This window comes from Cygnus olor, chromosome 20 (assembly GCF_009769625.2).
Source record: "Cygnus olor isolate bCygOlo1 chromosome 20, bCygOlo1.pri.v2, whole genome shotgun sequence".
NCBI classification, from domain to species: Eukaryota; Metazoa; Chordata; class Aves; order Anseriformes; family Anatidae; genus Cygnus; species Cygnus olor.
Window position 1 is genome coordinate 3,062,580 of NC_049188.1, and position 13,127 is coordinate 3,075,706.

The 13,127-nt window shown below is 44.8% G+C and overlaps 1 protein-coding gene across 1 annotated transcript in view; it reads left to right on the forward strand.

The window, feature by feature from the left end:
- CASTOR2 (cytosolic arginine sensor for mTORC1 subunit 2) overlaps window positions 1–13,127 on the forward strand; it is a 120,548-nt gene that overhangs the window by 21,822 nt on the left and 85,599 nt on the right. The gene's annotated exons all lie outside the window — the stretch shown is intronic.

Genomic DNA, 13,127 nt, shown 5'->3' on the forward strand with positions numbered 1-13,127 from the left:
CTGAGTAATTATGCAGTTACAATTTAGTCTGCATTGAGTACTTTTAGTAATTAGGGGTATACTGTGGATATTTAATGTTTATAGAAAAGTCAGAACGTATTTGGCCTGTTTTGGCCCCAGGGACTTGCTTTGATTATCCATAGCCTTCCAGGTAATTAAGCTGTATATTTTCTCCCTGTCATATTTTCTTATGCTCTCTCTTACCTTGATTTGATAAGAGAGGGGAAAACTACGGTGGGAAACTTAAGAGCGTTTGTAAATTGTTTCAGTAGGAACGTGTGACAGTGTTTTATGGAGATGCTGATTAAAGGGCAACTTGCTGCCTAGGCAGTTTGGCAAGAGAAAGGTTATTGGTGCACGGGAGCATCAACTCTTGGGATCGCTCATGTAATGCAAGACTGACGTAGCTGACAGGAATCATTTCACCTCTGATCAAAGTAGTCGTTGTTAAGCTGGTATCTAAAATTTCCATTAATGGTCTAGCCAGTTATCTGTATGCAGTGACTGAAGGCATGTATTAGAAAATGGCTTTTTTTTTTTTTGAAGGCCAATTTTTAGGGAATTTTGGAACTCCACAATATAGAGTAAACACCAGATAGCTTGGGTGATGTTTCTCTGAAAGCAGTGGCCTCAACAGAGGAAGGTGGATTTTTTTTTTATTTTTTTTTTCAAAACAAAAAACCACATTGTTTTATATTAGATGGGTTGTTTTTTCTGCAGGGTCAACATGCATCGCTCCCTCTATCCCTGTTTCATCAGGAGGCCTGCAGGCATGCCTGACTTCAAGCACATGAGTCACTCCATTAAAATTTATTAGCTAGGTATGTGATTAAATAACTTGATAAATGGGGAATGCGAGTTATAAGTAGGGAGTGGGGGGGCTGTTCCCCAATTCTCTCGCCTGGCCGCAACCCCATCTGTGGTGGTGTAATTGGAAGATTTGTTTGCTTCCAAGCTCTACTCATTAACTTTTTCAAAGTGTGTACCCTCCTTTTGGCAGAAGAAGAGTCGAGTGGTTCTTTTGGAGGCAGCCTTGTGGGATTCAAAGGTGATAAAAGCAGAAGAGTTCTTTAAAAAGCAACTGAGTTCTGTAGAGTGTCATTGAGGACAACACTTTGTTGATGTCTGTGTGAACCCTCTTTAGCATTTGATATAGATTAGAATTCATTGAGTACTTTACAGAGATAGATAGTAACTTTCTTTAAGTGCTTATTATACTTCTCTAGACTTTTCCAGCAAGATACATAGAGGATATATTAAAAAATAATAAAATCAGTAGTACAAGCTTTGTAGCAAGGGAGTTTGTACAACCTACTCATGCCTGTGGCCATTTTCTTTGGAATGTAGAGTTTAAAAAATGCAAGATAGTTGGCTTTAAACATTTTCATGCAGATCAACTATACATACACAGCCACTCATCCAAAAACAATGACATTGAAATCTTAATTTTTTAAAATAAGAATTGAGGTATTCTTACTTCATTCCAGACTGAGCCTCTTTAGTTACACATGTATCATCTTTTTCTAACTCAGATGTTTAAAAGACATATTCTTGATGATTTATTTTTATAACCTGGAGTTAAAAAAGCAAAACAACAAAAACTCATACTATGGGATCAGTGACAGTAAGACAAAAAGATTAGCAGTACTCGATTTTATTCCAAGTAGAATCCCAAGCAGTTATATGCATTTGGTAATTGGAAGCTGGAAAGCTAAAGAAAAGATAAGGAAACTTTTTTTTCTTAAAAAAAAAAAAAAAAAGGCATGATGAATGTCTAACTATATCTTCAGTTAAAAAATTGGTTCAGATCTTGCTCAGAGTGATTGAGTCTGTCTTGAGCCTGTGTAGGGCTTCTCAGATAATTCTCAGCCAGAGTTTGGAGTTGGGGTTGTATTTCTGAAGAGAAAGTCTGTACTCTTATTCCCAGTAAAGGGCCGCTTTGTTCAACATCACCTCTTAGCACTGTTCTAACAGCTGACATTGACTTCAGGAATATGTTTGTGTAGTGTCAATTGTGTTGGAGACAACATTTAAATGTAGAACTGTATGTAGGGATCTGGATGGCAAATTGTTCTGGTTTAATGTTTAGTCATCTTTTGCCATCAGGTGGACATGCAGGTTGTAAAGGCTGGTTTGTTCTTTTAAGCAGAAGAAGGGTGAAATAAATTGGAAAAAAAAACAGCACAGCACAACGTGGACAAGCACTTGATGGCATCTGTTCAAACAGGCAGAGTCTTGCCAGAGGCCAAATGGAAAGAGTGTGATGTAGTGGGCTTGTTGGAGTTGCTTCTCCAGGTTGCTACAGTAAAGGATCTTGTCTTGATTATTGCTGTGTGGCGTCTGAGTTTGGAAGATGTGCAGAAAGCTGACTCTGCTTGTGGGCTCTCCTGGCTTCTGCTTGGTTGCTCCGAGCCTGGGTACATGAGGTGAGTGCTGTGTGGTAGCCAGGCACAATTTGAGAAGACGCTGCTTGGAGACCTCTCGTAGCCAGCTATTTTAGGAGCAGCGTTACCACAAATTCTGAGTAGTGATAGCTGTCAAAAGATCAGCAGCGTTTCATTAAGAATGGTTAAGCCACAGAACACCTGTGTGAGGTAGGTGTGGGTTGGGCATTCCATTTTCAGCATCATCATATCCAGATATCCCAAAAAAACAGGAGGTTGGGCCCCAACAAATAGGAAGACTGTTATAAAAGCTTTAAAAGGTGTGTTTTATTTAAAAATATTCAATATGTATTTCTTTCTCTGATTAGTAGCCAGGCTTTTGGTTTAGATTTGTCAGCAAACAAGCATGAACCTATTTATTTATTTTTTATGTTTGGTCTTGCTCAATCATGCTATTCTAGGTAGAGATTCAGGGAAAGCCACCTGCTTTGTAACCACATGGCAATGAATGATGGCCCAGTGTTGTGCAGGAGGCTGGAAGAGGTGAGTGGTGTGCTCCACAGCTGCAGTACCATGGCAGTTCCCAACCTCTCTTGATTCATGAAGATAATTTGTTTGAATGTGATCCGCTGCCTTTGCAGAAAATAGTTCTCCCAACCCCTCTACCCCAAAGACCTTGGTGTTAACTCTGGGTGTAAATATGTTTCTAAAGAAAACGGATAGGGAGGCTTTGGAGGAGGAGGAGGACTGATTAGTTGACTTTGAGATAGAAATAATAAACATGTGGCTCTTGTGATAGAGGTTTAAACTAAATACTTATGGCTGTATAAGTGGTGGTGCTCAGAAGACTTCTGAACATGTAGAGTTTTTATTTCTTGTCTCAAGCCAAGTTATGACAAAGCCTGGAATTTCCTGCACGTGAGACTGTAGGGATATGTCGTCTTGGTATTTGATCAATGTGTTGAGCAAAGGGCATCGGTTGGAAACTTCCTGGAAGAATGGTACCAGACCCTGGCTGACAAGCAGAAGAAACTAAAACAAGGAAGGAAATTAAGGAGGAATGAGATTCCATTTTACTGTTTTGCATTTGAAATAGCCACCCTTGCAAGTTTTGAGCCCGTGCAGTTGAAGGGTAATAACTACTCCAGCTATACCGCTTGTGCTTAGATGGATAAATGGCCACACACCTTTGGATCAGTAGAGCTCCCAGCACAGTGACTTCCATGAAATCCCTGTTTGTAAGAGCTCCCAAGCTGAGCCTTGCAGATAAATATTCAGTGAGGTGTACGGAGCTGCTCAACATCAGCTCCCGTAGGCACCAGGACAGGGGCAGGGCTGGCTTCTCTGACCAGAACCAGGGTCTTGGCCAGCCCGTGGGCGACTGCGTGCGTGATACATCTGTGGTTTCTTACAGAAAGCCTCAGGAGCTGCTAGGGGGACCTTCTACAATACCTGCTTTCTTCTTCCTGTCCTTGATCTTCATGTTTCCATCTTCCAGGAGGTTTCACACTGCAGTCACTGGAGGCTTGTCCTGCTTCAGCACAGGGAGAGCCATGATTTCCATCTCTTTGTAGGAGAATGACTGATCTCGTCTCCGTGCCTTCCGAGCTGCGATGCTGCTGTGTTACAGCGCAATGAAGCCTATGTTCCCTCGGTGTTTGCCAGAGGATGTGTGAGGAATCTGTGAGCAGGGGGGAAAAATATAACCGAAAAGCTGCGGAAGTCAGGGTACAGAGGTAGAATGGGCCTTGTTATCTAAATTAATACTTGGTGAGGGAAGTGAGGGCCACTGTTGTGTGTCAGTAGTGTTTGATCATTCATGAAGGCGTTATTTTGTGGCTGGGTGTTGCTTGAACAGACCCCATTGGCAGCAGAAGCATGGAACATGTCCCAGCATGGAGGTGGCTGAGGGACGGCTGCGTGGTCGGGGTAGGCAGGGTGGTTGGTTGGTGAATGCATTTTGTTCTCCAGTTGTTTTCCTTGTGACAGGCTTTTATTTTCAAGTCACATTCAATCCTTCTGGCAGCTTCCGCATCACATCCCAGACATGTTGACTGAGCCAGCACATGGGACATAAGTCCTCTCCCTTGTAACCTTGCTTAGTTCTTCCAGGTGGGAAGTTCAAGACCCTGACTTATGAGCATAGGTCCCAGTTTTTCACTGTGAGAGGCCTAACTGAGGCATACTTCTGATTTCAGAATAGCTCCCTTCTACAATTTCACACCCCATAGGAGAGACTTAAAAAGTATTCGAATTTTTATGTCATTTGTGAGCATATAACCCAAATATTTCCTCTTCCCTACAACTTTCACGACACGAACTTCCTGTTGGCCTGTCTGAGGCAGCTTAGTGGTGATTCTAGGGACTGAAAGTCCTTGGTTTTTGACATCAAGTCTTTTTAAAATCGTTTGTAGGTATGTAAAGCATCTCTTTTTCTCAAAAACTGACTATTTTTACACGACCTCCTAGCAGTCAAACCCAACACAATGAAGCTGTGGCCCTGTAGCAAAGAACCAGGCTGTTTACTGAATTGTTGAAGTGTTGAGTCAGCTTTCTATTTTGATGAGTATCTCATTGGCTTGTAAGACACCTCTTTTCCAGGCACTTGCACTTGTGTGTTTTCTGCTGTACTGCCATCAATTGTGAGAAGGAGCTTCCCAGCCCTGGACTTGGACGGATGGGTTCAGCCCTAAGGAGCTTACACAGATCTCCAAGGCCTGTCCTAGCATGTGATTTTTGACAAGGAGATGAATGTAACTTGGAAGAGCAGTTTCCCAGAAAGTCATATTCAGTGTATATGGAATCTTTTTATGACATGGGCAGATTCTGAGGAAAAATCATTATTCCTGAAGCCTGTTCCGAGTTTTCACTTGTTAGCTTACACGAACAGGCCAGTTCAGCCAGAGGAATGAAACCATCGTTGCCCTTTAAGTTGCTGAACCGAGCTACAAAAAGGAGTTTAGAGAGCATGTAAACCTGCAATAATTCTCCTTTGTTAATGTCTCAGGTAAGTTAAGCCCTTAGTTCCTGACATAAGCACTTTTGACTTCCTGGGCTTGTTTGGAAGGCTCTGGCTTGAGCCCCGGCGCCGCAGTGGGTGCGGGTAGGTTCGAGCACCCAGCGAGTCCGGGCAGCGGGGCCGCACGCTGCTTGTTAGTGGCTGCCCCGGGGCCGTGTCTGCTCCTTCAGCAGCACAAGTCTGCAATTGAAAAAAAGTGTAGTTAAACAGCTAGCTGTAGTTAAATCCAGCAAAACTGCAGGACATAAACTGTTGAGAGAGCTTAAACAGAGCCTATCTTCTGTTGTGTTCTTGCTGCTAAAGCTGTACAGTTTCCAAAGTGCTTCCCAGAATATATCGCATATGTAGATGGTTCAAGCAAATCCCCTAAGTTTTCTGCACTTTCAGAGTCGAGTAAGTCTGTTTTCAGCTGCATTCCTACAGCTCAAGGTGATGGCTTGGATGAGGAGCAAGGTTAGAGCAGGGATGTCCTTGTCCCTCCTGCAGCCCCAAGCTGATCACTCTGCACTTGCAGTGTGATCACCGCCATCCCAGGTGAGGGTGTTACTTCTCATGAGCATACATCTGGGGACAAGGGTGGACTTTGCAAGCTGGAGGCCCTGAGAAGCTCCCAGCACTGCAGCAGAAGAGGGCTGGGGTCTCCTGGGGCCAGGAGGAGGGTGGCTGTCCCCATCCCTGCCTTCAGGTAGCTCTGTCCTCTGCTGCCAGGTGAGCTAGCCTGGGGCTCCACAGCTGGGTCTGGCAACCAGTGTTTACCTGCTGCATTCTGCTGTGGTGCCTATGCTGGTTTGGGGGGATTGTCAGAAATTTTTTTTTTCCTCCCCTTTTTCTCCAGACTGTCAAACTGGAAGAGCTTTGACACCCAATGTCCCTTCACACAAGGACAGTTTTTAATCGATACACTTCACCATCTCTCCTCTCCAAAATACGTCTTGTCCGAGGAATTTCCTTCCAGCTGTAGTTTCGTGGAAAGGTCTTTAAAAAGCCAGGGAGACCCAGAACCGGTGTGAGCCCTTGCTTTTGCGGTTAGCCAGTCTGTTCTCCCAAACTGGTCAACCAGGGGGGAAATCTCTTGTTACTGAGTAGAGCTAATCGATTAATTAGCAGGGGACAGAGTACACCAACCAATCTGTTATGCCAGATGGATGCTTCAGCGTTAATTTATGTTCTCAAAATAGCTGGACATAGATACGCTCGGCACTGCAGCCTAGATCCTGCTTTCATTGCACTTGGTGATGAAAATGCGGTTGACTTTAGCAATGCCAGTCCATAAATTTTCAGGAAGAATGTATTTTGGCATCAAGCAGTAACAGTAAAAATGAAATGAATAAAAACTGTCCAGAGCAATGGACTTTGTCTTCTTAAGCAGACATACATTACTGTAAAAACTGAAGTTTTGCTTTTATCTCCCTAGAGCGTTCCTACTATCTGAATGCCAAGCAATGAGTAATTTGCATTTTTGTTGCTTTTTCATTCTTTTAAATAACTTTTGATGTATTTTCGTAAGGAAGTCTGAACTAAAACATAGTGCTGGAAAAGTTAAGATGTACATTGCTTTCTCTTTGAAGGCACCGGGAAGGGGATTGAAAGAAAAAAACAATTACCAAAAAAAAAAAAAAAAAAAGGTTGTGGTGGTGGATTATTCTGCCACATTTTATTTTGAATGAAGGAGGCTCACTGCAAATTTCCACCCATATTTTTCTTCCCTTCTTTCTTTTGTGTGTTTTTTTTCCTCCAGTTTTTCATAGCCAAAAGTTGGCTTGCCAGACAGATTCATTTCTTATGAACTGCCTGGTGGAGAAGCGCAGAAATCTCTGACAGACCGTGGTCTGACTTCAGCGGGGAGCTGAAGGCTGTTCCTTCTCACTGGGGGGAAGACGTGGCCTACCGCCTCCGTGATGCTGGGGGACATTGCAAGTTAGAGTTGAGAGGAGCTCTGGGTCACACTAACAGTTCATCCACGTTTTGTAAAAGGCAGTGGGTTTGTGTCGTGCTTGTGCAGGGAGCTAGGTATCTATTCAAGGTATTGTTTGTAGAGCTGGAGAAAAGGCAGGCCCTGGAGGAGGGAAGAAATCTGAAGTTTTCTGTTAATTTTTTTTTTTCATTTAGATTCAAAATACTGGTGATATGCTAACATTTTTTAACACTGGGAGAAAAATCTGCTTTCTATACTGACCTTTCCCCATGTCCAGCTGTTTTTGATGGCTCCCTACAGCATAAAGTGTGTGACTTAAAAGGCAATTCAAATCACTTTTCTTCTTGCTCCATTAGTATGCTTTAAAAATAAAGCATTATTTAGTATGCACAGAGTGATCTCACAGACTTCGGTTCTGTTTTCAGTGTTTAACCAAAACATTGAATTACTTTTACCTTTGTGATACTGTTAGGATTATTTTTAATTAAGTGAAGTGTTTTAACATGCTCTAATTTGTTTTTCAGCAAATTTGTCTAACACTTGATAGAGAGGGGCTGGTTCTGGGAACAAGACGTGCTCTGTCTTGCCTCATTTACCTGAGAGTTGGGTAAATACTCCTTGAGGACCCAGGAAGGAGATGAATTGATGAATTGCTTCCTATTATAGCCATGTGCAGACCCCAGAACACTTGTGTGTGGACTACAGGGAGGAGACAACGCGTACAGGTTAAATGCTCTGATAGTGAGTTGTGTCATAGGAGCAGCTCTTTCCCTCAGTAAACGGTGCAGAAAGCAGAGGTTGAGTCTGAGCAAGTCATTAGCTCAACTCGTTCTTACTCCCTGATGTACTCTCAGCCTACTTTTAAGGTTATACCCAAGCTTGAATATATATTTCCCTGAAAAAACATGCCATAAATAATAAAACTAATTCTGCAGCAAAACAACACTGCACAAGCAGTTTTGTACTTTTTAAAGCAAGACAACCACCAGATGTGGGGGGGTCAAACACACTGCAGAGCAGCACTTACGTGGATCTTGCTGCCAGGCTCTTGAAGGGTGACATGGGACAGAAGTCTGGCCTGGGACATACAGTGACCTCATACCCTACGTGGAGTGGTGTTCTGGTGTAAGGATGTCAGAGTGGAGAAACAGGACTTGGCTCTTTCATTACTGATCGTTTTATGAAGAGTGAATGTTATCCCCATAGTGCAGGGAGGAATCATATGTTTTCTTAGCAAAATACAGCTTTAGAGGGCTTTAAGGGGATTCTGTGGCTCTCTACATGAAGTCTTGGCCTGAGTGTAGAAGATGGCGCCAAACTGCAGAGTGGCTTAAACCAGAGGAGGTTTGAAGGTCCAGGGAAAAAAGAGGCTCACAACAATGGACAGAAGCACAGCAAAATCTGGGAAACTGAGACCAGATGTGTAAACATCTTCTGTGCCATTGCAGTGGGATTTCTTTCCCCTTCAGAGTGAGAGTGTTAAAATTTGCAGAGCATCACGGTGCGGGGCAGAACTGAGCCATAGCAAGGCATTTGGGTACTGAGACCTTTACCCTTTCCTCCTTGTTCCCCAGAAAACAGAACTAGCCTTAGGCTAGTCCTGCCCTCATATCTGCTTGCTGCAGGATTCTCCTTTTCTTCTGTCCTTGTTTCTGTCAGGTTTAGTCAGTCTCATGGTCTGATGGCAGTAAGGTACAGGGCTGAGGTGTGCCTGATCCCACTCTGGCATCCCATGCTGTCACTGCAGACAGGGTGAGGCTTACTAAAATGGCGGCGCTGTGTGTTGGAATTTCTAAAATGGATGCCCTCGATTATCTAGTCTTCTAAGCAACATTTCAGCGGAGGTGGAGAGAGGGTAAGGATGTGTCTGCGAACAAGAATTTGCCATGTTGTTCTGCTCCCTGTTTGGTTGCAAGTAGGAGGTTTATCCTTATTTACTTAGTCTGCATTCAGGTGCCTCTGAGTATGACTTTCTTCACTGGCAGCCGAAGGCATTTAAGCAGACTACACAACTAGGTGGTATCTTAATTTTATGCTTGGTAGCTTCCAGAAGCTCAGAGGGGCTAAAGAAAGTTTGTGTTTGTTGTTTGTTTTGGAGGGCAGGATGAAGGGTAGATGAGAGGTGTTGGCCTTATAAGTAATATTTAGAGAGGCAGGGTTAGAACTCAAGTTTATAGCTACCCAATGCCAACTTGCTCAATAAAAACCCTGTTAGGTTTCCAAGAGTATCAGGAAACCCAAGGTAGTGTTGGGAGAGGGATGGGAAGCCAGCTGCTTTTTATAGATCAGGTTGCAAGAAAACTTGGGTTACTGTGCAGTTGTATTTATTACCGTGCCGGGGGGTGTTAAGCACAAGCTGACAGATGCATCACAGATGAGAGCTGGAAGTCCCTTCTAGTATGCGGGCTGACTGAATGAGTGGCAGCTAGATCATTTTAAGAAATGATTGCTTCCCTTTGCTATGGTGTTATGTTCTCCGTCTTCAGCCCAAGCGGTCTATGGCAGCAGGCGCTGACTTCTAGTAATGCGTAATGCAGAGCTTCAAAGTGGCATGTGGCCATTGGATCTGCTGCAATTCCAGACCCGTGGGCTGCTCAAGGGGAAAGCTGGCTGTGTCCGCAGGATCACAAAACAGGTTTTGGTGTCTCTATCAGGGTAGAGTGCAACTTTTGGAAGTACACCAATAGATGCAAGTACTGTATTTGAGCCCTAATCACTGTAATGCAGCAACATTGCTGAAATGTATAACAACACATCTGTTGGGGGGGAGCGGGGAATTACACAGTTCATTCACTGCACAGGTAGGAAAAATTGCTTTCCTTATGTGTCTCCTCTATGGCTCAGCTGGGATTTATTGTCATAACTAAATAATTTTGTACTAGCAAGTAGCCATTTTCTCCCATTGTAACTTTGATTTGGAGGTGGGAAGGCAGCCCCGAGATCCCTGCGGCTGTGTCTTGCAGCGTTTCCTTCCAGCACGGCAGGCGGCGCAGTCTGGAGCAGGGTGGCTGTGAAACAGGGACTTGCAAGTGTTTCTGTAGGCTATACAGGCAGGACTCGAGTTACTCTTTGGGCTGTGGCTTGGACCCTGCTCTTGCATTTCTGTGCTGTCACTGTAGCTGCCTGATGGGTTTCAAGAGCAGCAGCCTACTGATGGGCAGTAAAACCTTCCTGAAGCCAAGCATTGCTGTTTCTAGCCTCAGCTTCTCCATCTCCCTTCCCTATTTGCAAAGCAGGATGAATGTCCTTCCTTTTCTACCCTTTCTTGCTGTGTCTGACTAGATAAGGAGATAGCTGGTGGTGCAGTCATAGCTTTGTGGGGGGACATGTGGGACATCTCCCATTTTGCCAGGTTGTCATCCATCAGGGCAGCCTGGGGACACCAGCAGCAAGCCAGGAATAAAGGTAGCTTCAGGACCGGGTCCTCGCAGTGCTGCTGTTGTCGCCTGGTCTGTTAGATTTGTTTGTGTGTTTTCCACTTCTTTCTAATTATGCTGATATTTACTACTCAACAGCTGTAGTCTGGGAAGGAAAGCGATGAATGACAGCTCTGCAGCTGACAACCGCATTGTGCCTTGGCTGCTTGTCAGCAGAGGGCTGCTGCCGGCTGGGATGGAGCTGTGCAGCCGTTGCCTTCAGTGGGCTTGAAAGGTTGCTTGGAGTTACCTGTGAGGTAGCCCCCTAAAAGTCCTCCTAGAAAAAGCACTTGCCAGGTTTTGGTGGCAGGAGCTACCTGTTGCCTTGGCAAATAACTGAATTTCTGAGAAGGACACATTCCAGGAACAGGATCTGTCATAGTGAAATGCTCAAGAATGAATGCTGGGGCAGTTCTTGGATAGATGTTGTCTTGACTCCCAGACCTGCATCGCCTGCTGTGTGTCAGTCCAAGTTTCATGGTTTTCCCTTACATGTTTTTGAGGATTTTGGGATATGCTGGCTTCACAGCTATATGCTGGGTCTGGGAAAGCATCTGAAGGTGGTCCTGGAAATGCTGCTTGTGCAGAGTCCTTCATGCTCTGTTCCCTGAAGCCCAGCTCTGGTGTGATGCTGACATCAAAAGGGACCTGGACTGAGTGACGCAGTGTTGATTTTGGCCTTAAAGTTCGGAGTTCACTAATGATTTGCCTCTTGATCCTGCAGTCAAGCCTGTTTTATCTTTTAAAGCAGATTCACGCTCTCATGACTCTCTTTTCAGGGGTCACTGCTCTAATTCAGGAGCTCTTAAATTTGCTTGATATCTGCTTCTAGTTTCCATTTCCAGCTGTGGGAGTGCAGGGGCATGGCGGGAGCAGTAGGCTCTGCGTGGTGCAGATATGGGAGTGAAGGGGTTGGGTGTCTGAGCTGTGCACAGGAGGGACATCTAGGTTAATGCTAAACTCAGCTGTGATTGAGGCTCTGGAAGTGGGTTTCACCCCTGCTTCCATGTGCAGAGATGAAAGTGATGAAGTTAATGACAATTTACACCTGTTTGCTTCAGGGAGATGTGAAGGTATGTTGGTAAAATACATTTGCATCTTCAGCACGTCCTGAATTGCCAAGTACCAGGCATTAATGTGAAATGGGCTTTTGAAAAGCCCAGTGACTGGTGCTGGACACTGCATCCTTATTCCCATGTCGGTCCCGGCGGTGTCGGCCTTCCAAGCCTTGTTTTTCCCTGGCAGCATTAGACGCAAATTATCCCCGGCTCTGGTGATTGCAGGCTGTTTGCCAGCATGTGGCTTTGTACCGAAATCTCTGGGCTGGCATACAGTAATTGGTCGTTTTTTAATTTCTTCCCTTTCTTTAAACAGGACTTCAAATGCTACAGCTTTGCCACAGGGGTATAATTACATAAGCCATAGAAACATACTTCAGTGACCAGTCAAATGACTTTGTTTTTGCCAGTAGTTTAAGCTTGCCATTTATTAAGCTGTTGAAGGAATATAATTGAAATTCATTGGGGAGTTTAATTTTATCAAGCCTGCTATAACTGCATGCTTTTGCTTTGTGTCTGTGTGCATTTGGGTTGCCTATAAATGGCTTGTTTGCTTTCATAAAGGAATTAGCACAAAAGTGCAGCTGTGTAAGGAACAATCCCCGATCCCTGCCCCGTGCTGGTTAGGGTGCGAAAATATTGACATAAACATGTGCAGAAGTGGCCTCCGAGTATTCTAGCTGGTAGAAAAGTTTTATGTTTTGATTAATTCTGCTGCAGTCCTTTGTCTCATTCTACTTCTGAGCATTAAAAGACAGGGGGTCCAACATGATCCAGGTTTTAGTGGCTCCTCGGGATGTTGCTGCAGTGCTGGCTGGTACAGGGGAGGTGTTTGTTGCCCTGCAGGACTGCACTGCAGCCTCCTTGGGTCTTGTGGTCAGCAAGAAACTCTTGCTTCATCTCCCTTTAGGGCTTTCCAGCTCCATTTTGCGCAGTTGCCAGACGGGGAGCTTGCCTGCTGGCTGTGCAGGTGTCAGCCTGATCTGGGGTCTGGCGTGTGGGGCTGTGGAGCAGAAAACCAGAGCTTTGTGCTGCAGGGAGCCCTCTGCAACACAGTGCCTGCTCCCCACCATGCCCCCCTTCCTCCATGCTCCTGTGTCAGCATCGAGACCCTGTGGTGTCCAGGCTGATGGCCCCTGCGTTTTGCCCCTTCTTCCCCCATGTGAGCTGTGAGCCCCGAAGGTGCTTCCTGGCACTCCAAAACTGGAAGGGAGGAGTCGTGGGACTTGCACTGCTTTAGATGTGGCAGGCCTCTCCGCTGGGATTTCTATAACCAGCAGATCCGGGGAGGAGTTAAGGCATCTCTTGTCTGATCTCAAGGCATGAATTAGCAGG